This window comes from Phyllostomus discolor, chromosome 5 (assembly GCF_004126475.2).
Source record: "Phyllostomus discolor isolate MPI-MPIP mPhyDis1 chromosome 5, mPhyDis1.pri.v3, whole genome shotgun sequence".
Lineage (NCBI taxonomy): Eukaryota > Metazoa > Chordata > Mammalia > Chiroptera > Phyllostomidae > Phyllostomus > Phyllostomus discolor.
In genome coordinates, this window is record NC_040907.2 from 39,463,180 (window position 1) to 39,488,941 (window position 25,762).

At 38.3% G+C, this 25,762-nt stretch overlaps 1 pseudogene; it reads left to right on the forward strand.

Annotated features, from left to right (window-relative positions):
- The first annotated feature begins 329 nt into the window (after positions 1-329).
- The window catches only part of LOC114496944, a 59,724-nt pseudogene continuing 34,291 nt past the window's right edge, over positions 330-25,762 (forward strand).

Consider the following 25,762-nt stretch of genomic DNA (forward strand, 5'->3'; position numbering starts at 1 on the left):
TTGTCTTGGGCCATATGTTAAATACACAAACACTAATGAAAACAAAAAAAATCTCATAATGTTTTAACTAATTTATGATTTGTTTTGGGCTGCATTCATAGTCATCCTGGGCTGCATGTGGCCCGCAGGCCACGGGGTGGGACACCATTTAAAAAGATGAAAAGGGGGTTTTTTGTAACCACTTAGAGCCTTTCAGTGGACTGTGCATTTCCAAAGGAGGCCTGTTTGGTACAGTGTCTGCCTGTGTTATTTGGTATTGGAACACTTCTATCAGGGGAACATTGTGTGGGCCACACTGTCCCCCATCCTGCCGCTGCTGCCGCCACCACATGTCCTCATTGCTGGACAGTCAGTCCCAAAACCATGCCACAAGAAGAGTGACTTCTTGTCACATTCTCACAACAGAGGACTTGGGAGAGACTTTTAGCTCTGAGGAGGAAGAAGCTGGCTATTGGAAAGATCTGGCTACGACGTATAAGCCAAGGGCAGAGAATACATAAGAGGAGCTCTGAGAATTCCAGGAGGGAAGCTGAGAATATGAAGCTGAATTGGAGATGTGGCTGCAACAACTGAAACCAGCAACAGGGACCTCCTATCAGAAATGGATCTCCTTTGCCCGGAGCTAGAAACCATCAAGGAGAAGTCTGACAGCTTCTGAAGCCTACGGGCTGATCTCTGCCTTAGAGGATGACCTGCCCAGACAAAGGCAATTAAAGATCAGCTGCAGAAATATACTCTGGAGCTGGAACAAGCAAATAATGACTTGAAAAAAGCAAAGCAGTCCATGATCCTCTCTCTAGAAGAACTGGAACAGCTTTTGAATCAAGCCATTGAAAGAAATGCCTTCCTGGAGAGTGAGCTTGAGGAGATGAACCTCCTAGAATGTGTTCAGTGACTGAAGGATGAAGGAATTCCTTCATTCAGGCTGTGCAGCCAAAGCAGGAAAAGCCCAGGATGCCCACACCCCGCTCTGTGGAAGCTGAGGGGACAGACACAGTTGTGCAGGCCAGTGGCTTGGTGATGTTCACTCCCATGGCTCACTGGGGATCCAGCTCTAGCTTAACCACACTGGGGACATTCAGGCGTGTTCTGGGTGACTCCATGAGAGTAGGACCTCCTCCTGCCTGTGGCCTGGATGTCAGCCTTCAACATCATGGCAGACCTGCTGTGGAAGGTAGGGGCACTGGAGTCCAAACTTGCATACTGCTGGAACTTCATGTATAAGCAGTGGCCAGACCGAACAAGTGGCCCAACCTCAGGGTGGGGGAGCAAGAACAGAGATGGCCTGACAGACAGCCAAGCAGCACCAGCATGCCACTGGGTGATAAGCTTCAGCAAAATGCCTGGAATTTGGGAAGCTGCCTTCAAAACTGTCTTCATTATTGCTGACGTCAGTCCATGGTGTAGTCAAGATGTTGCTTTCAGAAATCCACAGAAGCAACGCTTCCGGTGTCTCTGTGGGAGTTGTTACCTTTCTTTCCCTCTTCACATTAGTTTTTTTTTTTAAATTTTAAGTTAGTTTGAGAAATAAGGGTAAGCAGTCACACTAGCCAATGACTGAGGCCATCACCTGTGGCCCCTACTAGTGTTGACCCCGTGAAATGTCTTGTAATCCCCAGCCTCTTCGTTGGTGTGCTGTGGACAGACAGGGACAAACTGGACCCCTTGGAAAGGGCTCTGAGGTCAACTCTGAATGATCGGGCTACCCCATCATTCAAGGTTGACCTGAGTCCTGCTTGGTTTTGGGAGGTGCTTTAATGTCCAGAGATGCCTTACAAATGTGACCTGAGACTACCTCGGGCTCACTCCAGGCCGGCTCAGCTGGAGCTCTCTTCCAGAATAAAGTCTCCTGAAGCTTTCTGTCACATACAGCAAGAATCTGTGCTGAAATCATGTCTAGGATCAAAAAGTAGACTAGGTATGTGTTTTTTCTTTTTCTCTTCTTTTTCTAAATATAGTATACTGTACCTCCCACACTTTTTAATTTGGCTCTCATTGAGGCTTTTAGTGGGGTGCTTGATTTTCAGAGTATGTTTTGTGTGGACCAGGTCAACGGCAAATCTGTGTCCTCTTTAGATCTATCCTGGCTGTTAGTTGTCCTTAGCCCCACCCCTGGCATGAGGTGACCTCCATTTCAGGACATTGGGGTGGAGTAGCCTTGGAAATATAGCCTGCAAGGACAGGACTTCATTCAGGGCCATAATGACATAATCAAGTGAACTTCAAATAAGATGAAACCACCTGGATTATTGTGGGAAGCTTCCTTGTCAAAGAAGAAACCAACACAAGATTTCGGAGGAGGACGGTGTATGTGCTTATCTCTGCTTGTTGTGAACTTCTGTTTTACAAGACTACTTTTGGTCATGAGTAAAAAGAACACATGATTTCAGGAGTATGTGGGCAGTTTAACAACTTTCCTTTTGCTACTAAGTTATTTTTCCCAAAGAACAGCAAAAGTATCCTTGATTTGAAAATAGGGCTTTTCAAGTGTTACTGAAATTCAACAGAGAATTAAACTTCAGTGCCTGGTTCATTCCTGAGAAACATTTTAACTTGTATTGGTAAAAGATGTACTTTTATTAAAAAAACACAACAAAACAATAAAATCAAAAGAGAAACTGAAAAAACAAGGGAGCATTGCACGAACTACACTGTTAGGAAGTGTTGACTTATGGTGTTAACTGCTTTTCAGCAAGAATAGTGCATTGCTTAGTATTCCTACTAATTTATGATAATGAGGCTGTTTATGTTTTTAAAATTTTTATTTGAGGCAGACAAAATGGACTTGCCAATGAGAGGCCACTTAGAGGAGGGGCAACATATTGTCTCAGAGAATAACTGGGGTTTGGGCTCAGCCAGACTTGAGTCTGAATTCTGACTGAGTTGTTGAGTGGCATTTGGCAAATTACTCCACATTCCTGGGCCTCAGCTTTAGCATCGGTAAAAGGGAGCCCGTGAAGTCTATGAAATGTGGTAATGATGGTAAAGTTCCTACCCCCTTCCTTAGAAACAAATGCTGTGTCGCCTGACCCAGACATTGCTCATCTCTTATCAGAAGCTTCATTCAATATTTCTTTTTTATTACGGATTTCTCCAGCATTTGAAGCAAGGACAGGATCTGGAGAGGCAGAGACTAGGTCTTAGTGAATCAGAGAAAGTTAAATCAAGAGAGAAACTGTCTTTGCAATCCTGACTCATCAATGATGCTGATAGCTGGAATAGCTTCAAATTCTTGGAAATGAATCTTGACAATATCCCTTGAGGCAAAATCCACAAGGATTTCTTCTTTTCTCACTCCAAATCTGGAAAAAAGTTTTCTCCTCTAGTTTCTATTTATTTTTAATGTTGTTAACTAATCCTTATTATAAAAGTAATTCACACAAAATCTTGCCAGCCAAACAGATATTTTGATTCTTGCCAATGCCTTTTGGTTTTTGTAATAGTATAAAATATTTTTGTATCCAATCAGAGATTACTAAACAAAACATTAAATTCTGATTGATGCCTTTTCCTTAAAATTATTTCTAATAACTATATGATACTCTAAGATTTTTATGGGCATTAAATTCAGGTAAACTTGGGGGGGAAAGTCTGCTGTGATGACTGGTTATATGATCCTGTCCTCACTGTTGCATGTCTTTTTGTTTCCAGTTCCTTTTTTCATGGCAATCTTCATGCATGTATGTTAGGATAATTTTTTAAGATAATTTTTTTCTGTGTCCGTGACTTCCTAGCCAAACACAGATATCCTGTTCTTATTCTAGCCTAGAAGAGGCTTGGGGATGGGTTAAAAGCACAGCCTTCTATCAAATTCTTCTCTTAACTTTTGCTTTCAAAGGTAGGAGTGTGGGCGTCGATGGGAAGAAAGGAGAGGGCAGCCAGGGGACCTGGGGAGAGGCAGAGTGTCTTGGAAAATATAGTAAGAGCATAATTCCTTTTTCTCTCCTCTGTGTATTTGGGGGTGGGAGACCACTATCTCTCAGGAAGACCCCAATAACTGAGATTAAACTTTCCAGGACCACTAAAGAAATGGGTTTCAGAGTCAGAAATTGAGTTGTTATGCAAAAATTAGAATACTTCTTTCAATTCTGAGTAAGTGAGCTAAAATTCATATCTATATTTAGGTTATTTTTTTAATGATAAATTTCCTGAAGAAGAATTTATGAGTCAAGATATATAAATATTTTTACATCTCTTATTTCATGGTTCCAGATCATTTTCCAAAAGAATTACCATAATTTACCTGATACCAAGAAAAACTGACGGTACTATTTTCATCATACATTCGCTAACTTTGGTGACTATAATTTTAAAATAATTATTGCTAGTTAACTAATGAAAATGTTATTTAATTTAATGAGGATTTCTTAAATTACTAGAGAGTTTGAAAGTATTTCATGAATTTATTTTGAATTTCATCTTTTGTATATTAAGTTTTAGTGTGTAACAATTAACTTAGAAAAATAACTTTTGTCTTTAATAACTTGTTTTTCCTTGTGGATTGTCCCTCTCACAGAATATTCTTCATCTGAAGTCTCTTTTCCAAACTAGATCCAAACCCTAACCTCCCACACTGAAAAATATCTTTCATCAGTGAGTTCAGACCTGACCATCTAAAAGGCCAAGTTCTCCTTTTCGTCTGAGATGGATAAGTTCTAATTAGGCAGCATCAGGATTATAAGGAAATTACTCACTTATGAAATACAGAGGAAATGTGATCAGGAGTAAGACAACCCATTGCATTACACACATAGTTGTAGGCACTTGGCAGTTAAGACTCACTACCATTGGCTGCACGTTTTCTAAAGGAAATAGCCCAGATGAGAATTATACTTTGGGTGGAGATACACAATATGAGCCTTGTGTAAGCAAATGCACATTTTATTTGTAAAAAATAAGTTTAGAAAAATTATGGTTCCATACAATGTTACTCAAGGGTACTTTCTTCCACTCAATCCGGGCAAGTTTGAAAGGCCCCAGCAGTGAAATGGAAAGGAGCACGGGATGAGAAATGCCGTCTTTTTCTTTATCTGCTTCTCTTGACTCAGGTCTTACCTCTGTCTGTAAGCCTCCCTTAACTAACATCAGGTGGGAGAGGTGACTCTGATCTGTGTGTTGGTAAACGTGTTCTTTTGTCTTCTTAGAAATCTTATACTTCTTATCCCTGTGTTTTTAACTTCTCCCTTTAGACTAGACCCCTCTATCAATAATCAAGTGTGCTTCAGTCTCTTCCAATTTATTAAAGTACTTTCAGGAGCCCTGCCAGGTACTGCTGTTTTACTTTTCTTTTTTTTTAACTGCTGAATTTCTTGAAAAAAATTATCTGTGCTTGGTCTCTATTTCATTTATCATTCTCTCTTCAACCCATTCCAAGCTGGTTCTGCCCTATAATGGCACCCAAATGGGTCTCTCTAGAGTGATCTTCATGTTGCTAAATCCAATGGACCACTTTTAATAGTTCTTATTGTACTAGACTTATCTGCAGCATTTATCACTGCTGACCACTGGCCCTCTGTCTTGACTTACTTGTATCTTGGCTCTGTGATATTACATTCACTTGATTTTCTTATCACGTTTCTGACTGTCATCTTGAGTCTTCTTTGCTGGATAGTCATCTTTGACCAGACCCTAAAGGCTGGCACTCCTCCCCTTCATTCATCATCTTACTCCCAGAGTTACAATCCATCTGCATGCTAATAACTGTCATATTTGTATCTGAGCTCTACTCATCACTTTGGCAGTTTAGCTTTGCATTCCCAGCTCCAAAATGGAGTCTCTAAAAGGCACATTGAAATCAGTTTGTTCCAAAGTGATTTCATCATACTCTCTCCCAACTTACTCCTTCTCCAGTGTCCTCCACTTAGGAATGTTCTCCTTAAAGTTGTGGGTTATTTTGTTTTTTTCTTTCTAGTTTATGTTTCTTTGCTTATGGATTTATTGATTGATTAATTAACTGGATTTAAGTTATATTTTTCCAACAGTCAAGGAGAAAGCTTAACACTTCATTATCAGCCTAGAAAAACTTCCTGTTTAACCAAAATTGTTTCCTCAATTCTCCTTTCACATGTGATTCATCAGTATTGCCAATGATATATGAATTCTTTGCAAATCCTGATTTTATTTAAATAACAGGATATGTATATTTTATTTTAAACTATTAAGCTTGGAACCATATGTTTACAGTGCTTCTTCAGCACTAATGGAACTAGATTTAATGCAAATAAAATAGAGTTCACTTTTTAAAAAAAATCTGATGCTTTGAAATGCTTCCAACTATGTAAAAAACAATCACAAAAGACCTATTCTATCCCCTTTGTGGCTATTGGATGAAGCTGCAGTGGAAGAAGCTACTCAGCTGGGACATATCTTAATCATGTTTCTAGCCAAACTCTTGCAAAAACACATCAGCTAGGAAGGTCCTGAATACTAATGACAATCCCTTACGTTTGCATAAGCAAACACATACATGAGGGATTGCTTCACCATTTATGAAGCATTTTTTGATCATCTTGAGTCTTGCAGCTACCATTAGGTAAGCAGGGCTCACTATAAATTTTACAGATGAGGAAACTGAGATCCAGAGAGAGGTAAAGTCTTTCAGATTGTGAAATCATGTAGTTTGTAAGTCTCCTTGCTGGAGACTGAATTTGGACTCTGTATTTTGAGTCTAGGATTACAACCCTCTGGTTGCTCCTTGATTTCAGACTACAGGAATCCCAGCAAGTATGCTGTATCACCTCTTCCAGGGAAGAGAGGAGGCTGGTTTTAGCAGAACAGTAAAAGCATGGGAGAGAGAGAATTTAGGATACTATCATGGAGAAACATAAAACTAGAGTGGTATAAAAGTTAGGGTTCAAAGGAGGAAAAGGGCAGGAGATAAGGCTGGAAAATGTGGCTAGAATCAGAGCTAAAGGCACTCAAATATTAGGCTGAGTATTTTCATAGAGCATCCTCCTGCCATTGGGAATGTTGCTATAGGATTAATTCTGCCCACACTGCAGGATGCATATTTAAAAGTGGCTTTCCAAGGCAGCCTGCTCTGGTCTCCCATGCCTAAGAGAGAATCTTTCTGTGGACCTGTAATTGGGAGAAAATTTCAAAATGGCTCCAAGTTCAGTCTGGAAACCAGGGAGCTCACTTATAATAGGATGTACTTGCATGGAGCACATCAACTTCCCACCACCTCCTTGCATTCCAGCTTTTTCTTCCATTTATAACCTATAATAATTTTATATGTTTAGAAATATCTACCCTGCTATATTTCAAGCTCATTTGTAGGCAGGGGTTGCACGATATTCATGTGTAATTATCCATCCTCATTAGCATTTAATGCAGAGCCTTGCGATAGCATTAAGTGCTCAATATTAGGTGAATAGACAAGCAGACAAAAGAAACCTGGGACCCAAAGAAGTTCAGTGATTAGACAGTGGAGGAGAGGGAGACAAGTGAAAAAAACAAAACATGAGTTTTATAAAAAGATTAGATTTTAACTCCAAATGGAGCCCTCAATAATTCTAACTTAGGCAAGTACCTTTATTAATCTCTCTTTTTGCCAATATTTAGCCTTCGAGACAGGAAAGCGATGAGTTTCATCATGTTAATTAATGCTCAGGAAACAGCTCTCAGGCAGTGAGGAACTGGGAGTTGGTGCATAAAGGCCCCAGTTTTTTGTCTCTTGGGAGAGGACAGCTGTAGTGTTTTCTGCTGTTTCCAGGAGTTCCTCTGCAGGATTAAGCTCCAGTTGTCCATGGTAGTAACTAATTCCTTAACACAACATTTGCTTGCTTCCTTTTCCTCCCCGCCCCCCCCCCCCCCCCCCCCCACTTTCCTACAAGTATTTCATGACATTACTTCCCACATAAACTACTTGCACTCAAATCCTTGTCTTAAGGTAAGGTCTGCGTCTGGGGAAGGCCAAAAAAAATAACTTTCAGAACACAGAGGTGGGCTGACCCTTGCATTGATGAAATCCTCATCCTGGTATAACAAAATGTTAAAGCAGAATGGGTGCCCTCAGTTTTGTATGAAACTTTCACTAGTGGGTAGAAAACAGGGGGCCAACACTTTGTGCAGGCCTTGCACAGGGGATGCTCTCAGGAGGTTTTGTGACTCCCAGCCTATTCAACATCAACTGTTTCTATATCTTTGGGGTGTATGGGGTGTGCATTGTGCTGAGAAGAATGTTTTTACAATGCTGTGGCATTTTTCCCTGTTCTGCCTCCTCAGTGGATGTTTTTCCACCTCAAGACTAGTCAGGAAGCCTACAGAGAGTCCATTGAGAGACAGGTATGTGTTCCTAGGCCTGTGCCGGACCCATATTTGAGATGCCCCAAGGATAAGAGCTTTTACTATTTCCATAGTGGTGGAGCAGAGAGCTGGCTGCTTTGGGAGCAAGCGGCACTTCCCTGGTGTCATAAACCAGGTTGGCCTTTTGGAGTGACCCCATGGAGGTTTGTTTTAAAAGGGATCCCACCTAAGAGGATTTCATGTGGGGGTTGGAGGAGGGAGTCGTAAGAGACCTGCTCTCGTGTCATAACACCAGGGCAGCTCTAAGAGGAAATTCTCATAGCGAGGAACGCAGGCCTGACGCCAACAACTGCTTGAATTAAGCCATTTTGGGAACATCGTTCAGCTGTAGTCAAGCATGCAAACAACCTATTCCCTGGCCAATGACTGCAGCCTTCTGAGAGATCCTGAACCAGAACCACCCAGCTGGGCTTGTCCTGAGTTCCTGAGCATAGGAACTGTGTGAGATAATAAATGTTTATTGTTTTAAGCTGCTGTGTTTTAGGATATTTTATATATCCCTATGTGGCAATAGATAACTAATGCTTCTTGTTAAGAGAGTGGTAGTCAAATGTTCCCCAAAGGCAGTTGCTGAAGGGTCCCCATAAGCAGCTCATTAGAGAAAAGTTGGCTTTGAACATTTATCAGTCCCAGAGGGCACCAATGGAAGATCACAACAGTTTCAAGCTAGGAAGACCTCTCACTCCTCCCTCTGTGATTCTGCCCACCCCTTGTACTTTGGGCTAGCAAGCTGGGTGGGGGTGGGATGAAGGAATTAGGAGACCAGATATAGAAAAAAATGCTAGCCCCTTAAATCTGTTGAAGAAAACATGTTTTAACTTTCAATGAAATTTGAAAATTTTGGCTATTACATAGGGTTGTTTTTTTTTTCATTACTAAAGTAAAAACAGTGAGCTAAGGGTGAAAGGGAACTGCCCTGGATTTCACCCACTGGGCAGAGAAATAGCCAGACAGGATGGGTTTGAACAGACTGTGGGGAAAAGGCTGGAGTTCTACGTCTTGTCTTCTTCTAACCCCATCCTTACAATGGCATTCAAAGTTCTCCACAGCTTAGGTTCTACCTCTCTTTTTAGCTGTCAGCTTTTCTTTTGCTTGTGGGAATTCTAGGCTTTGTAGAATTCTGTAAATATCACCTGTTCTAAGCAAAATCTCTTAGGCCCCATGTGAGAATTAACTTCTTATCCCATAATGTTCCGGATATTTGTAACTTGGCTGATCCTTTCCCTTTCCCTTTATACACAACCCCTCGGTGGTATTTTTTATGTAGCTCCTTAAGATAAGTTGACTTTCCTTGCTCTCATAGAAGACTATGAGCTCATTGAAGTTGGATCCTATATAGTAAGTGCTGTAGAGGTTTGGTGACTGATAATGCAGAGATAATACAAACCCACTTTGCATTTGAGTTATTACTGATAAAGTATGGCTGAAAGACAGTCCGTTCCTTCCAGAGGCTATTGATTGAGTGAGGATGAAAGATTCACAAACAAAAGTTGACTGAGCTGCCAGAGCCTGCTCAAAGATGGAAATAAGGTTTGCACTTGAGGTCAAATGCCAGGGTCATAGGCAGGTCAGCAGAGAACCCACTGACTGGACAAACTGAGGTCATGAGTGAAGTTGACAGGCAGAGACAGGAAGTTCAAGAAGGGACACAATAGAGAGTCAGTGTGTGAGAGGCAAATCCAAAACTAGGGCTGACAGAGACTCAGATATATTCACTGGGTCTCCACGAAGCAGCATGCAAACATCCTGTGATGGTTACAAAGGCCCAAACTCATTCCCCGCCCTGGTACTCCTTTACTTGACTTAAAGGCATGGTACCCCACTTTGGGTATAATTGTGGTATTATAAGTAGGCAGAATTTGGGAGTGAAGTCTGGATCAAAAGAGGACACTTGAAATATATTTGGAGAGCTTCTTATAAAAGATGAAGGCTCTGTGAATCATTGAAATTAAAAAGTGAGTGTAGGGTTATTGCCATTAATGAAGTGCCAAGGACTTACTGCAATAGTCATTGCTTCCCCCCAAAGCTTTGGGTGGGGTGGGAAGGGGGGAAAGAGAGAATCTGAGATAAGCTGAATGAACTCAATTTAGCCAACAGGCAAACATAGAAGCAATCTCGCAGCCCATCTGGACCCTAATATGAAGTGGTCAGTGACCTGTCTTTTATTTAAAACACCCAGTGGAGGAGTGCCAAATCTCAGCAAGACCCTTAGAGGGGACTCCTCCCTCAGGTTATCTAAAGAGGAAATCAGTCGCTGCATTAGGCTGATCTCCTCTGAATAGAGCCTTTCACAATAGTAGAAGGGCAAGACTGTTACTGTTATGCTGACTTCGCTTTGGTTGATAAGTCTTCCCACCACTTTCACCATGAGGCTATAGTGCCTTGGCCTTAACTGGGCTTCTCAGCTGCCCCCTTCCACCTTCTTCCTTCCCAAAGTGGGGCGGGGCTATTTGCCTTGAAAGCTTCAAAACCTGGCTGGTTAGCAGCCAGCTGCAACCCATCAAGCCTGCTGATTAGGGGTTTGAAAGGGTGAAGCATTTTTAACACAATGATTGACAATGGCTTCTATCTCACACACCTGCTGCTTTAAAATCCCCATAAAACGTCAGCAGGGAGTGTAAGTGATATATAGCAGCAGTGCTGCCCAGGGTAGGAATGTTAAGTGCTAGGAGAGGGGAGTGTCTGAACTTCAGCTACTGGAAAGAAAACAAAACAAGCACCCTTCTAATCCATGTCTAAAGAGAGGGTGACCAGGGCATATTTCACTAAGTCCAGCTTTGCTAGCCCAGGATAGGGCTTCAGCACTGGAAATAATGGTTAAGCCCTGACTTGTGGTTACTGTGTGGCTACCTCAGACTGTTGCTGCCCAATGCAGGGTCAACTCCTGGGGATCAGATCAGGCAGCCTCAAAGTCACTTCTGTCTACTGGGCAGTGTCCATGTGGGTCAACTGGCCATTTAGGATTGATGCAGGTTTGAGGGACTCTGAGCACTTTCTCAGTGACCTAAGGGTAGGACCTGTTCAGTTGAGTGGCTCTGTGATAGTTTCCTTATAGGCAGGCTGCCAAGTGAAGGTGGCCCAATACTAAAATTAGCCTAAGCACAAACTTATCCTTGAACTGAATTTACTCTTCCTGGGTGGCCAAAGACAAGTGGAGGATGAAAAAGATTCCTGGTGGCTGTGAGAGCAAGGGCTGAGGTACTGGGTATAGATAGAGCTGGATCACCAAAGTCAGAGGACACCCTGAGTACAACCATTTTGGAAAGGTGGTCCTTAATCCAGCAGAGTTTAGAGACAGAGAGAACAGGGGAGGAGCAGGCCTGGAATATTGCCCTAGGAGGCAATATCATAGGAGGCAAGGGAAACCCACCTTTAGTGAGATAGAAATATACTAATTTTGGGTAGTTACCAATAGTGGAGAATGAATACCGGAACCTTTATATTATGGGATTATTAATGAAATTAAATTCTTTTAGTCAGTAAGTGTGAGGTACTGTGCGGGCACCTGAGGCACTGTGCAGTCACCTGGCTATCATAGGCCATGGGTGTTCTTCTTGCCCTCACAGAGCTATGTAGATACTACCTGAATACTTTTAGTCCAGTCTAATGAGTGCTGGGTGGAAGGGGAAAGCACAGGGAGCTCTGGGAGCCCTGTCTGAGGGAAAACAGGAGATCCTGGAAACTGCAGAAATCTATTATTTCAATTCAACAAGCATTTATTGAGCAGTTGCTATATACCAGGTACTACAAAGCTATGAGAAACTCTGCCCACTACTGTGAATAACTTCAGGACTGAGTTTCAGTTTCTTTTCATCCCTACGTCCACAGAAGCAGAATGTAACAAGGGAACTTGTCCAAGTGCAGGGTAACAAAGAAGGAGAGGTGATTGTTATAGAGTTAGAAGGTTTTTCTTTTAATTATAAAATATTTGAAATACGCAAAAATGAGAAAAATCCCAGAATAGATGGCCAGGTATATCCATCATTCAGAAGCAATAGTCTTCATGTTGCAAAATTTGCTGTATCTGTCTTTTCATGATGACATGTACATCCCATGCCTCTTTGCTCCAGCCAGCTCCTCTCAGAGGTCAGAGCTCTCCTGAAGTTGCTCTCATTCCAAACACCTTAAGAACTGTTACTTCATTGCATGACCAATGTCCTGTCCTTCTCTGTCCCTTGTTTTGCCACTTTAAGAATGCTGGTTTTCACTGAACACGCATTTTAATTTTTAATCTATTCTATTTTATTAATCTTTCTTTTAGATGTACATTTTGTCTATTGATTAAGAAAAATCTTTCCTTCTCTTGAAGTCATGAGACATTTTTACCTGTTGCAGTTTCAGAATTATGCTTTTACCTTCATGGCCTCAGGCCTGCTGAAATTTATTTTTTCTTTAATTTTAAAGAAAAGATCTAATTTTATCTTTTTTTTCTCCACTAGATTACCCAGCATTATTTAGTAATTAGTCCTTTTTTCCCCACTAAATTCTAATCCCTTTCTTATATTCATGGTTGATGATATGTGCTGATCTGTTTCTAAACAGTCTACTTTATGGTTTGTCTAGCCCCATGTCAATACCATGCTGTTTAGTTATTATATCTTTTTCATCAATATTTACATCTGGAAAAGTTACTCTCCTTTCATTCCTCCATTAGATCAGTTGTTTTTGATTCTTCACTCTTTCTTGTAAAATTTTTGGATTAGCATATTATTTGCATAAAAACCCATTGTAGAGACTTAAATTTTTAATTATACACATTTTTATTTTAATTTAGGGGAAATGCCATCAATTTTGGGAAATGTCTTCCCAAATATGAATGTAATTTAAATCTTCATTTATTTAGATTATTTTTTATGTTCTTCAATAAAGTTTTAAGATTTCCTCTATAAAGATCTTAGCAGATGGCTACATATGTTTTAAATAATTTATGCTTAAGTGCCTTGAATTTTTCTTATTATAAATGGTGTTTACAGTTTTTAATTGTTATAGATCTATAGGTTTATAGCAGCAACTGAATTTTGTTTATTGATACAGCAACCTGAAACTGTGATGAGCTCTGAGGCTGCATTTTTTGAGGGTCTTAGGTTTATGTAGTTGTCTTGGTTCCAACTCTTTTTTATCCTTTTTTTTCCCTGTAGTAATTAAACCCAAGCCCTTAATGCCCTAAGCTACATAATCAGTGCTGGTTTTTGTAATGTATCTTCACTGCTGACATACAGCTTTCCCCTTTATTTCTTATGAAACAGTAAAACTAGTTGTCATTTATATCCACAGTTTCTAAAAATTTTAGTGAGCGTTTATATGTGAATGTGTTATTCTAGTTCATAATATTGCCAGAATCATTATAGAGCTTCTAAAAGAAGGAATAAGTTGAACAATTATTTAAACATCAGTGAATTGTCAAGCACCTCTTCTTTATCAGATTCTGTAGAAGGTTCCATAAACCCATATGTACATGAAATGATCCTTACTCTTTAATTGCGGCTAGCCTAGTGGGGGAAAAAAAGAGAAAAAAGCTGATTATAACATAGGATAAATACCATAATAGAAAAAAGAAGTACAAAAAGAGAAAGGAACTTCTCAAAAAAAGGTAGGTGGAAGCCCAGATCCTAGGTCTTAGAATGTAATAGGGCTTTTCCCCTGCTTAACTAGTGATATTTGGGGGCATTGATTTTATACAAATAATTTTGTGTTAATTTTGCTTCTGAGAAAATGAGATTCTGAAGGGAACTAACACACATCTTAGACCCCCAAATGAATGTGAAATTCATAGAAGCAGCCTTTGCTTTCAATGTTTCTGTATTTGAACTTCTTTCTGAAATTCAAGGAAGCTGGCATTGGCTTGATAGTGATGCTAACACTTTGGTCCTGTGATTAAGAAACTGATCAAGCTTGTTGACAAATCCAGAGAGTTTTCATTTTTATTTAATTATACTCTTAACTTTAAAAATGTGAATAATAACTTTATCAGAGTTAATAATGTTGCCAAAAAACAAACTTTCAATGCTGAATGAGTTAATTCATTGCTTTTACATTTATCAGTGAATCCTTCTAATCATTACCTATCAATTTTACTGTTGTTCAAAATCTAGTATTTTTTTAAAATTTTTACCTAACCATATATCATGGACATTTTATTAAAAACAGGATTTAGAGAGATTTTGTTCTATTTTATTCCATTTTCATTCTGTTCAATGTGTGTTTATCTAGTAAACAAGTTGAAATTATCTTAAAAACTTTTTTGCAAAATATAAAATAGATGTAGCTATGTATCATTCACGTTGTTAAACTATCTCTGATGAAGTTTTCTAAAACTTCAGAAGAACATTTTCTTCATATTCCTTCATATTCCTTTGAAATTTTTTAATATCCATATATTCACTCTGTGATATTAACAAAGATTCTTGCACTCAGTGTTTAGTAAAGTTTGGTATTGGAAATCTTTATCGGCAACTTCTCTTTAGTTTTTTTTCTTTAGCAGAAACCATCTTTAAATAGATTTATTAACTTTTCATCAATAAAACACTCAATTTTTCCATTTAGATCTGAGTATTATGTCTTTATCCTAAGTGTTGAAAGCCAGAGTAATCATGAACTACTGCATCACTGGCATAGGTGATCTCATTTCACACTCAAAAACCTGAGCTAGGTGTTACTATTGTGCATTGAAAGGGAAGGAAAGAGAGGAGAACTTTCAATAATGATGGCTGAAGAAGATGGTGATTCTTTTCTACAACAAGCAGATGTAAAACTGGACAAAATTGTCAAAAGTAACCATTTCGAGGCAAAAGGAACTAAGGGCAGACAAAAAATTCAGAAGCATTGATTTGTGAAAAGCTGCTTTAGTTTGGGGTAAGGACAAAAGTCTGGTCCTCTTGCCTGTATCTGTTCCCTTCCTTACTTCTCCAGATTAGTAGGAAGAACAGCAACTTTGTCCAACTGGGACTGATTGCAAAAACCAGCAGCTTTACTGCCAGAAGCAATGAATTCAAATAGTGATAGGAAGCAAAAACTTTTGGCTTTGCCAGGTGAAATGGCAGACTTAATTGGAAATAGATGGGGAAAATTCACAGCTGTGCAAGACCAAGGTTGCCATTCCAATTTAGGATGAGTGACTATTCAGAAACTTTATGAAGAGATTGTGGAAAGGAGACAGTTATGGAAAGCCTGAGATAAGCTTTTCTACACTTTTCTGTTGTGTAGAAAACTACATGTATAGGGGAGACCCAAAAAAGTGTGGCAAAAAATGAAAGCCAAAGTACACCTGAGAATTTCCTCAAGCTTTAAATGCATTCCCCAACCCACACAGAACACATAAGAGTGGGTGAAAGAGTCCAGATCCTAGATTTCCCAGGAAAAAATCTCAAAGTAGCCATTATAAATGTGTTTGAAGATTTCAAATAAATCATGTTCAATACAAACAAGAAGTCCAGTAAATATTTTAGAAAGAATCAAATGGAAATTCTAACAAAGTAAAATAAATGAAGTGAAAAAAAATTACCAGATGTGCTCAACAAAATAGTTGAAAGGGCAGATGAATCAATCAAACATAAAAATGATTAGAAATCTGTCAAATGGAATGACAGGGCAAAAACTGAAGAAAAATTAGCATAGTGTAAGACATTTGTAAGACAATGTCAGGTGTTTAATATGTGTATAATGGAGACTCAGTAGGAGGGTAAATATAGGAAAACACCGAAGAAAGTATTTTGAAATATAATGGTTCAAGCTTCCCAAATTCAACAAAAACCATTAACTTATAGATCCAAGAAGTTTGATGAGCCCCAAATTATAAAAACAAAACAAAACACAAGGATAACCACACATAAATACATCATAGTCAAATTGCTGAAAGCTAAAGCAAAGGCAGACATCTTGAAACAGAAAAAAACTTGTCACAAGGAAACAACAATACAATTTGTGGCAACAAAGGAGTCTCTATGGCAGTGGAATGGCATATACAAAGTGTTGAAAGAAAAAAAACACCCTGTCAATCAAGAATTCTATATCCAGCAAAATTATCCTTCAAAAATAAAAAAGTGAAATAAAGACATTTCCAAAGTAAAAACTGAGGAAATTTATTGCCAGATACTTTCTCCACAGGAAATACTAAAAAAGTCCTTCAGGTTGAAAGGAAATGACCCTATGTGGGAACTTGGAACCACCAGAAGAAATGAAAAGCACCAGAATGTACACACTTTGCTTTTCTCATTCCTTGATTTATATAAAAAACATAAGCAATAAGCATAGTTAGTGTTGTTGGGTTGATAGCCTATATAGTTTTAATATATTTGCTAATATTGGCACAAAGAAGAGGAAGGAAATAGAACTATACTGGTACAAAGAAGCTATCCTTTGTGGTAATGGAGTAAGTCAACATTAACTTGAGGTAGGCTGTGATGTTATGGGTGCATATTAAAAGCTCTAGAGCAGCCCCTAAAAATTCCTTAAAAATACAGTTAAACTATCAGTGTAATTAAAATGGTACACTAAAAATATCTGTATAACAAAAAGCAATAAAAGAGATGAAAAGAAACAGTCACAAGACATACATAAAACAAATAGCAAAGTGGCAGTCATAAATCCATCCATATCAATAAATGAAAAAATGGGAATAAATTAAATACTTAAATCAAAAGGCACACATTGTTAAACTGAATATAAAAGCAAGATCCATCTTTAAATCTTGGATTTAGAAATAAAGTTGAAAAAATTTTTTCAAAGAGAAGAAGATAAACCATGTGTATGGTAATTATAAGAATTGGAGTGGATTTATTATTATCAGAAAAAAATAGACTTTAAAACAAAAAAAATCCCTAGAGACAAAGAGGTAATTTCATAATGATGAAAGCATCATTACATCAGGAAGATATAATAGTTATAAATATATATGCACTTAAAACCAGAAACTTAAACTACATTTTAAAGCTGACTGAATAGAAAAGAGAAATAGGCATTTGAAAAAATATAGTTGGAGATTATATTAATTAGGGTTCTCTAGAGAAACAGAATAGGATGTGTGTGTGCATGTGTATGAATTCCTATAATAAAGAGATTTATTACAAGGAATTGGCTCACATAATTATGGAGGCCAAGAAGTCTCAAGATCTATGGTTGGCACGCTAGAGACTCAGGAGAGCTGATGGTATAGTTCCAGTCCAAGTTTGAAGGCCTGTGAGCCAGGAGAGCTGATGGTGCAAGTTGCAGTCCAAGGACAGGACTGACATTCTAGTTAAAGCAGTCAGGCAGGCAAAATTTCCTCTTACTCAGTCTTTTTGTTTTATTTAGGCCTTCAGTTGATTAGATGAGCCCACTCACACACATAATCATAAAAAAAATTTCATCGTGTTTTAAGTAAATTTATGATTTTGTGTTGGGTAGCATTCATAGCCATCCTGAGCCACACACGGCCTGCAGGCCACAGGTTGGATACCCCTGAGACAGAGCAATCTGCTTTACTCAGACTACCAATGAGCAAATGTTAATCTCATCCAGAAACACCCTCACAGACACAACTATAATGTTTTGACCAAATGTTTGAGCCCTCCATGGCTTAGTGAAGATGACTCATAAAAGTAACCATCACAGATATATTCCAATACTCCTCTCTCAACTGATATAACAACTAAACAAAATCAGTAAAGAATAGATGAGCTGAACAATTTGTAATCAGTCAAGCTGACATTTCCTTTTATTAGCTGCCACATGTGATACATATGAGAGGGTCAGTCTGGCTTAAATGCACATGGTGGAACCAAACAGGGCTACCAGATATGTTATCCTGCCAGTAACTTAGAGTGCAACCAGACACAGTGATAGAAATGTTTGCAATGAGAGCTGGGAACAAGGCCAAGAAAACTGGCTTATACTTATTTTAGTAATCAAGATCACATCTTACATATAAACTCTGAGTGGCATCAGCAGCTAGGCTGACTTGGTACTGAAGACCTCAATCACTTATGGTATATAGTTATTTACTCCTATCCTTGCAAATGATTGTACGTATCTACCTCAAAGGATTATATAGATCTACCTGTTCTCATGGACTTGCAGCCCCTCTCAATGGAAGGAGTATTATCCCCTGCAATACAGACATCAAGCTTGTCCATGTGATTTGATTTAGCTAGTGGAATATAAAAGTACACACACATGTCCTTGAAGACATTTTAGGAACCATTCTGTGGTTCAACTTTTCAAGAATGGCACGTCCCAGATAGGTCCTGCTTCTTCAGCCTGGATCTCAGAAGAAAAAAGACACATGAAGCAAAGCTGCAGCTGATCCCTGGCATAGAATGGAGTCACAGCCTATAGGAAGCCAGCAGGTAATGTGAGTGGAAAATAAGTTTTGTTATGACATCAATATTGCTTGTCATCATAGGATACCCTAGTGAAATGTGACTGATAAACCTTGATAGTGAACAGTCCAATTAAAGCCACTACTCTTGTGTAGAAGACATTTATTTGAATGTCTGCCCGGCCACTTTTCTCTGCTGCCGTAGAGGGTCCTGGACATAGGTTAGAGCCATGGAAGCCATAATGATATTATATTTCTTTTTCACCCTTTGGCTACAGCTGGTCAAAATGAGCCAAATTCTCTCCTTTGAGAATTTTACCCAACACCTGGAACCTAAAAATTGGGAGCCAATTCCTACCCATTTAAATGTTTCCAGGAGAAAAATCTACCAACTGGTGTTGGTCCCTGCAGAAATCCTTGTTCTTACCCCATTCTGCTACTTTATTAATTCTCTTGGATTCTATATGATATCCCAGTGTTCTTTAAAAAAAAAAATCAGCTGCCTTTAAATGTAAGCCAGTGCTAGTTGGTTTTCAACCAAAGGAAACTTAATATCAAGCACCTATAACTATCATAATATTAGTCAAATTCATTCTTTAAATGTTGGCTCATCCAAGGCCAGCCCCTGCCAGGGGCTGCGGTGGCCAGGGATGTGGAAGGAGTCCTAGGCCAAGGCTGGCCACTCCTTCACGTCTGACTGGGAACAAAGCAGAGCCTGGAGTTTCCCAATCCATCCCTGCTTTCCAATCTCCACATGCTGTATCCTTCTTACTTCCTCACCTCCCTGAATAGGATCCAGATTTTTAGCAAGCCTGGTGCATCCCCTCTTTGTATCACTGGGACAATGAATGGGGCAGAACAGGCACAACACGGAGCTCTCTTGCTGTGTAAATGGGTGGTCCCCAGCAGGATTGTTTTTGGCCAAGTAGGTGCTGGGTATTTTCAGTTACAATTGCATATCCTTGCCTGCAAACTTCTTGGCAGTGTTCCAACCTAATGCATTAAAATATAATTGCCTTTATGAAGAGAAAGAACAGACATGTGCTAACACAGGGTTTTGCAAAGTTAGGGACAACTAACTAGTGCAATAAAATTTTGTTAGAATGAGGATGGATTTTCTAATGGCATTTTTCACATCTTCTTTTGTTTTGCACATCTGAAGAGAATATCCATTCAGCTACCAACTTTTTTCAAAGATACCTGCCGTATTTCTGGACTAAAAAGCTCTTAAGCTTTAGAAGTTGATAGAACAGAGGTGTTCCTTCTTTCCACATGGCTGTAGCCAAAGTGTCCTGATCACTCCTATGGGACTTACATCCAGGTGTCTAAATATCTGTTGGATATTTCCCACCTAAAGGTCAGTCCACTAGGTCTGAATTCAGTTTGTTGTGAACAAAATTCAGTTCAACATATCTCTCTCCCAGACCTCACATCCCTTTTCCTTCTATATAATCAGTTTATGTTGTTATCACTCTCCAGCTATCCAAGCCAATTATTATTCTATCACCCGTCACTGGACCTTTTCCAGGACACCCTTAACTAGTTAGTCACTATCTTCTATTTGACTTTCCAAATAGTTTGAATTTGTTATGACACTGACTTTATAGAGGCCAACAATGTTGAATCATTACAATAGCTTTTTAATCAGTTTTCTGATTAAACACTTACTATAATGCCTTCTCTCTCTATAATCAGTTATTCATATGGCTATGAAAGTGATCCTCCTAAAAATAACTTGGGTAAAGCTATTCATGACAAATCTTTGAATTACAGGCAATATGGCAACACCAAACTCTTTAAAAGGGTATTTCAGACCTTCCCTGTGTGAGGCCCTTTCACTCTTCTTTGCCTTTTCTCCCACCCAATTCGAAGCACGCTGTTTGCACTGTGGCAACCCCACGGGCCCCAGGTCAATGTCACCACAGCTGATTTCCCAGCCAGAATTAATTGCCCCCTCCTTTTGCTTATCCTGCATTTGACATAGTGCTCTAGTTAGCATTATTGCATTCTCTGAGGTATTATAAATAAAACCCCCATGCCTGGTCTAGCTGGTGTTTTATTTTCCTTGGTTTGTGAGCTCTCTTTTGAAAGGGAATTTAGACATAGACGTACTGGCCCATTGTCTTAGAGGGATTGAGAGGAAAGGTGTCATTTCTGGTTTCTCAGAATTTTCAGATTTGTCTCCATCAGAAATGCTCTTTTGGGAGAGGATCATTCTTGTAGTATAACATTTTTAACCTTTAGTGACAACAGAACTAATTGGGGAAGGTTGCATTATTTACAGAATGGGCCAGATAATTTCATCCCATATATATAGAGTGACACAGTTTATTATCCAAACTGGGATATGTTTGAATGAACTAAAATAATTAAATTTACATAGTTTTTGAAAATATTTTATTGGCTAATGAATTTATCAACCTAAAATAATTCTATACACATATTGTTTTCAAAAATATTTCTAAAAACTAAGTGACATCTTTAGTAATTCAAAAATCTCTATTTTGCTTATATGACCATTAGAAAGTGATGCAATAATTATACATGCCCACATTCTTTAATAAATTTCTGCAAAATATCCCTTTGTAGTGCCATATCATTGGTGTTTTTCTGCAGAATTATTTTTTCCAGTATAGTATTATTATTTTAATTTTTCCCATATAATTGCCTGACATTCTTTAACTTGTATTTTTTTGGTTAATAAATTCAATTTAACTTTTTTTAAGACCATGATGTTTTTGAGAAAATCCTATAGGTATTGGTATGTGGTAAGCTCAGAGGAAATTCTGTTAAATGAAGATATTTACAGTTTCTATTTTTTGTGTATTAAAATGTATTTATATTTTGATGGATACTAGCACTTGCCCCATTTAGAAAATCTTTGACAAAAATTTTCAGAAAATAGAGCTCACCAAATAAGTTCTCTTTTTATGATTATTTTCACCAAATTTGCAAGTTTAAAAAATGTAGGTCTTTTCAGTGTGTTTGGTTTCAGCACAGAATACACATTTATCCAATTAGAACAGGAACTTTATCAAAAGATTCTTTTCTCAAGTGAAGACATTCCAAAGTACAATTATAGAATTTCAAAGTTAAGTGTTGCATAGTGTTTGAGATCTCATTGTCTAATTTGTTCAATTTCTCCCTTGCTTAGAAATATATCTTTTTCTGTTTGCAAGCTTTATTTTCTATCACTACAATTTTCTAAAAGTTTCAAAAGCTGAATTTTTAAATCTTCTTATTTGATTTTGAATACATGCAATCAAAATTTACAATACTCATTTACAAATGACACTTAAGTTGACTTACATAGTTTTTTCACAGGCTCAGACATTCCTAAAATTTAATTAATAGGCAGCAAAGAGAGAAGATGCTCACAACTACTTTAAATTTTTTTTAACCCTGCCACAAAATCTCTCTATATGAAAACCAATTTTGATAACTACACATTATATTTCAATTGTAGAATGTGACAGTGAATTATTATATAAATACAGAATGTTTGTGTATCACTACTTACTCCAAGTGTATTTGCACCCCACCATAGATCTCTTAATTTAGTAAGATTACTTTCAGCACAATGCTGTGTTCAAAAATTTTTTATTCATGCTACCACCACAAAATACTTTTATGTTTAATATTTAACTTTGAGTGCAAAGTGGCAATATCAGACATTTCCTCTTTGTTAGAATAGACTTCTAAAAATTTTACTTTGATTTTAGAAATTCGGCAAAAACAATGCCCATTATCAGAAATAACACATTTCTATTTGTTACATCTGATAACACTAATATAAAGCTGGCATTAGCTATTTACTAAGATATTTTCCTCTGAAAATGGGCTAATCTGTTAACATGTATCATTTCATTTTTTTATGCAAGCACAGGAAAATCTTGAATTGAAAAATGAGCAAAATTAGTTTTTAAGAAGAGATATTTGGTCTAAATGAAAAGCCGTGCCTCATAGGATGACATGTGAGAGTACCTTCTCTAGTCATCAACTTCAGGCCAAGTCTCTTAAATATTTCCTTAAAATAACTAAATTTTGAAATAAATTATGGATTATGATCCTTCATTTTTGTGTCTAGTCTTCATGTAGTTTTTGATATCACTCTGGACCCTATGACAGATGAGAAATGCCACAAAACATTTTATGACAGTTACATGTTCATTATCAACTTTCTTGATAACTGGAAATTTGATACTTAGTTTTTATTAAGCATGTATTTTTATGTTTATTGATGCCCAAATGTTTATTGAAAAATAGTTACAGGACCAGTGTAACAAGCGTGTTTGGACGCTCTCTGTACACTCTGCTGTAGGAACTACTCAGCCTCTTTTTCCCCTTGCATGTATTTCACTTAAACTTAATGTACAGTTTTACACACTTCCTGCTGACATCACTGACTGGCAGCCCAAACAAGCTTTATGCATCTTGAAGTCCAAGGGCCAAAGCATAACTGACTGTACACCGAATGGGGGGCAGAGGAAGAACAAATTTCTTCTGCCCCTATCTGAGACTCAAAGGAGTTAAATGTTCCTACCCAATGATATTTGAGTGTATTCTGTTTTATCAGTGAACACCCAGCAAACTGTTCTTGGAGAATTTTATATTTACCTTTCATCTGAAAAGTGCTAGGGAAAAATGTTATCATATAGGTTATTGTGATTACTTGCCTATTTCTCTATGTGTAAAAGTGACAGTTTATCCACTCACATACTTGACAAGACCATGACAAAAACTGGAACAGATTTATTTCCTACCAGATTATCACAGGACATTTTAATGCAATTATTTGATGCAGACACCAGCCTGTAGTGTCCTCGGCATTATGGATGAGGCAAGACAAATTTGCACAGACCACTGAAGTCCTATGGAGGAAAAAGGACAGCATGGCCACTCTCTCAATGGGCGAGTGCCCTAACCCTTGCCTTGACAGGCTTTTATTGGGTTTAATTTGCATAGGAATACAGGGTGTATACATAAAGCTCATCAGTCATTGTCAAGCAAAAATGATTAAACAATAGATAACATTCAAAGAACTCTGAGGGCTTATTCTGAGTCAGGGTCAGATAGTTAAAGGGCCATAAAACTTTGGGGAACAAACTCACTTCACACTTGGACCCTTATTTAAATTGAGGGTATTAGCAAAGTAGGTTTCATAAGATTTTATGCATTCTTTCTTAGGCCTGATCACCCCAGGGAACCCGCCCTTCCCAGCACAGGGCCAAACTCACCTCCTGCATTGTTTCAGGCTTAAGTCAGGCTGAAGAAGTAAGGCAGCCAAGAGATTAGGAGACTTCGTGCAGACAGAATGAGGACTCAGGCTATGTCAGAGATGAGGGACGAGGGTCCATCACCCCCTTTTTCTGTAGCCCCCGAGTCCTTCCCTGAGGGCCCCTTCAAAACCATGCCTGTCTTAGGTCATCCTTCCTTTGGAAAATCTTACTCATCACTGACTAACCAGTCATCGCCCAGGGCCACGCAGGGTGAAGTAAAAGGGGGCAGAGGTGGTGCCCCTACAAGGAAGATAAGCTTTGTCTCCTAAGTGGCTTATGGTCTCAAGGTCCTTTACTCAGCCTTAGCCATGAGGGGTTAGTTTCTGAAACCAGGCAGGGTGGTTCCCAACAACTATTAATAACAACATCTTTTTAAAAATAAATTTGGGACAAATTCTAAACTGAATGAGTCCCTGAGATGATAAGAATATACTAGAACTTTCTCAGACAAACTAAGATACATGGTCAGACTTTTTGTAGAAATCTAAAAACTTAGATGTCTCATCATCAAATAAGGAATTGTTTTACAAAGAATATTTGCTTTATTAAAATTCTACTGATGATTTTCCAAATATCAGCCATGTTGCCTTTTCCCTTTCCTTTTATTCCCAGTAGAAGTCAAATTCTAAAAAGCCATCAGTTATAGGAAACTGAACAATCTGATAAAAAACATCTATAAGAAATTTAGACCTAATATTATACTTAATGTTGACATATTGAACACTTTCTCCATAATCAGAACCTAGGTAAGGATGCCACTCTCACCAGATCTATTGTCAATTTGGAGGTCCTAGCCATAGAGATAGAGCAAGAAAAGAATGAAAAATAAATGTTATCAGAGGAAAAGAAAATAGCCTATTTGTGGTTGACAGAATTGTTTATGTGGAAAATCCAATCCCATGTAACCAGAAAGTTTTGTATTTGTCAGGCATGTGATACTTGGTTTCAGACTTCCTTATTAACTGTTATATAAAGACACTCTACTGGGAGTTTATTAGGAAATTCTAGAGGCGAGAGTGAGAGTTAAGATCTGGATACTCAGTCCCCATCCTAAAACATTAAAAATCAAATAATGTCTCAGTTTCTTACAATCTTTAAAGCACAGTTACATTCATAAATTTGTAAGAACTTCATAACGCTCTGTATTCCCACATTATAGGTGTGGGAATTTATTGTTCCCACAATATAGGTGAGGTAAGTGAGGTTCAACCAAGTGAAATGATTTGCTTATTTGGGCAGAGCTAATAGGTCTGCAGGAGTGATTACTTTGGACTGGAAGAAAGTCATGAGCTAGTGATGGACAGGAGACCGGAGATAGACCTTCTGGTTTATATTCTGACATTCTTTTTAAACCAAACTATTTAATGGGTACTTATACCTAAGATTTGGCCATGGTTCTCAGTTTTAATTAATTTTTTATTAGGAGTATCTAGAGTGGGAATCTAAATCTAAACTAATGTTCTTGGACTTGTGAGGGAAAATCCCAATCTGACATTACTAAGGCAAAACCCTAAACCTGGAAAACAAAATAGCTCAGTGTATTCTGACCTGTTAGGTAGGTCATATTTGCAGGTAAACAATAATCAAAATATATTACTTCTCTTGGGAACTGAAATTCAAAGTTTACACACTGATTTTTATCTGAGAGACAAGTCATTCTAACTAAGCAGGTATAGTACTGGTGGATAGAGACCTGGGAATGAGTCCAGGAATTCTGGGCTTCAGTTCTGAATCTGCTACACCATGTAGTGTGAATTCATATGCAGGACCCTTCCATTCTTTGCACCTCCAATTCTTCGACCATCAGGGAGCTGAGTCAGATGGGTGTAGGTACTTCCAGTCATTATAGTATAAGTTTTAACATAGGTTTCCCTTTAGGTAT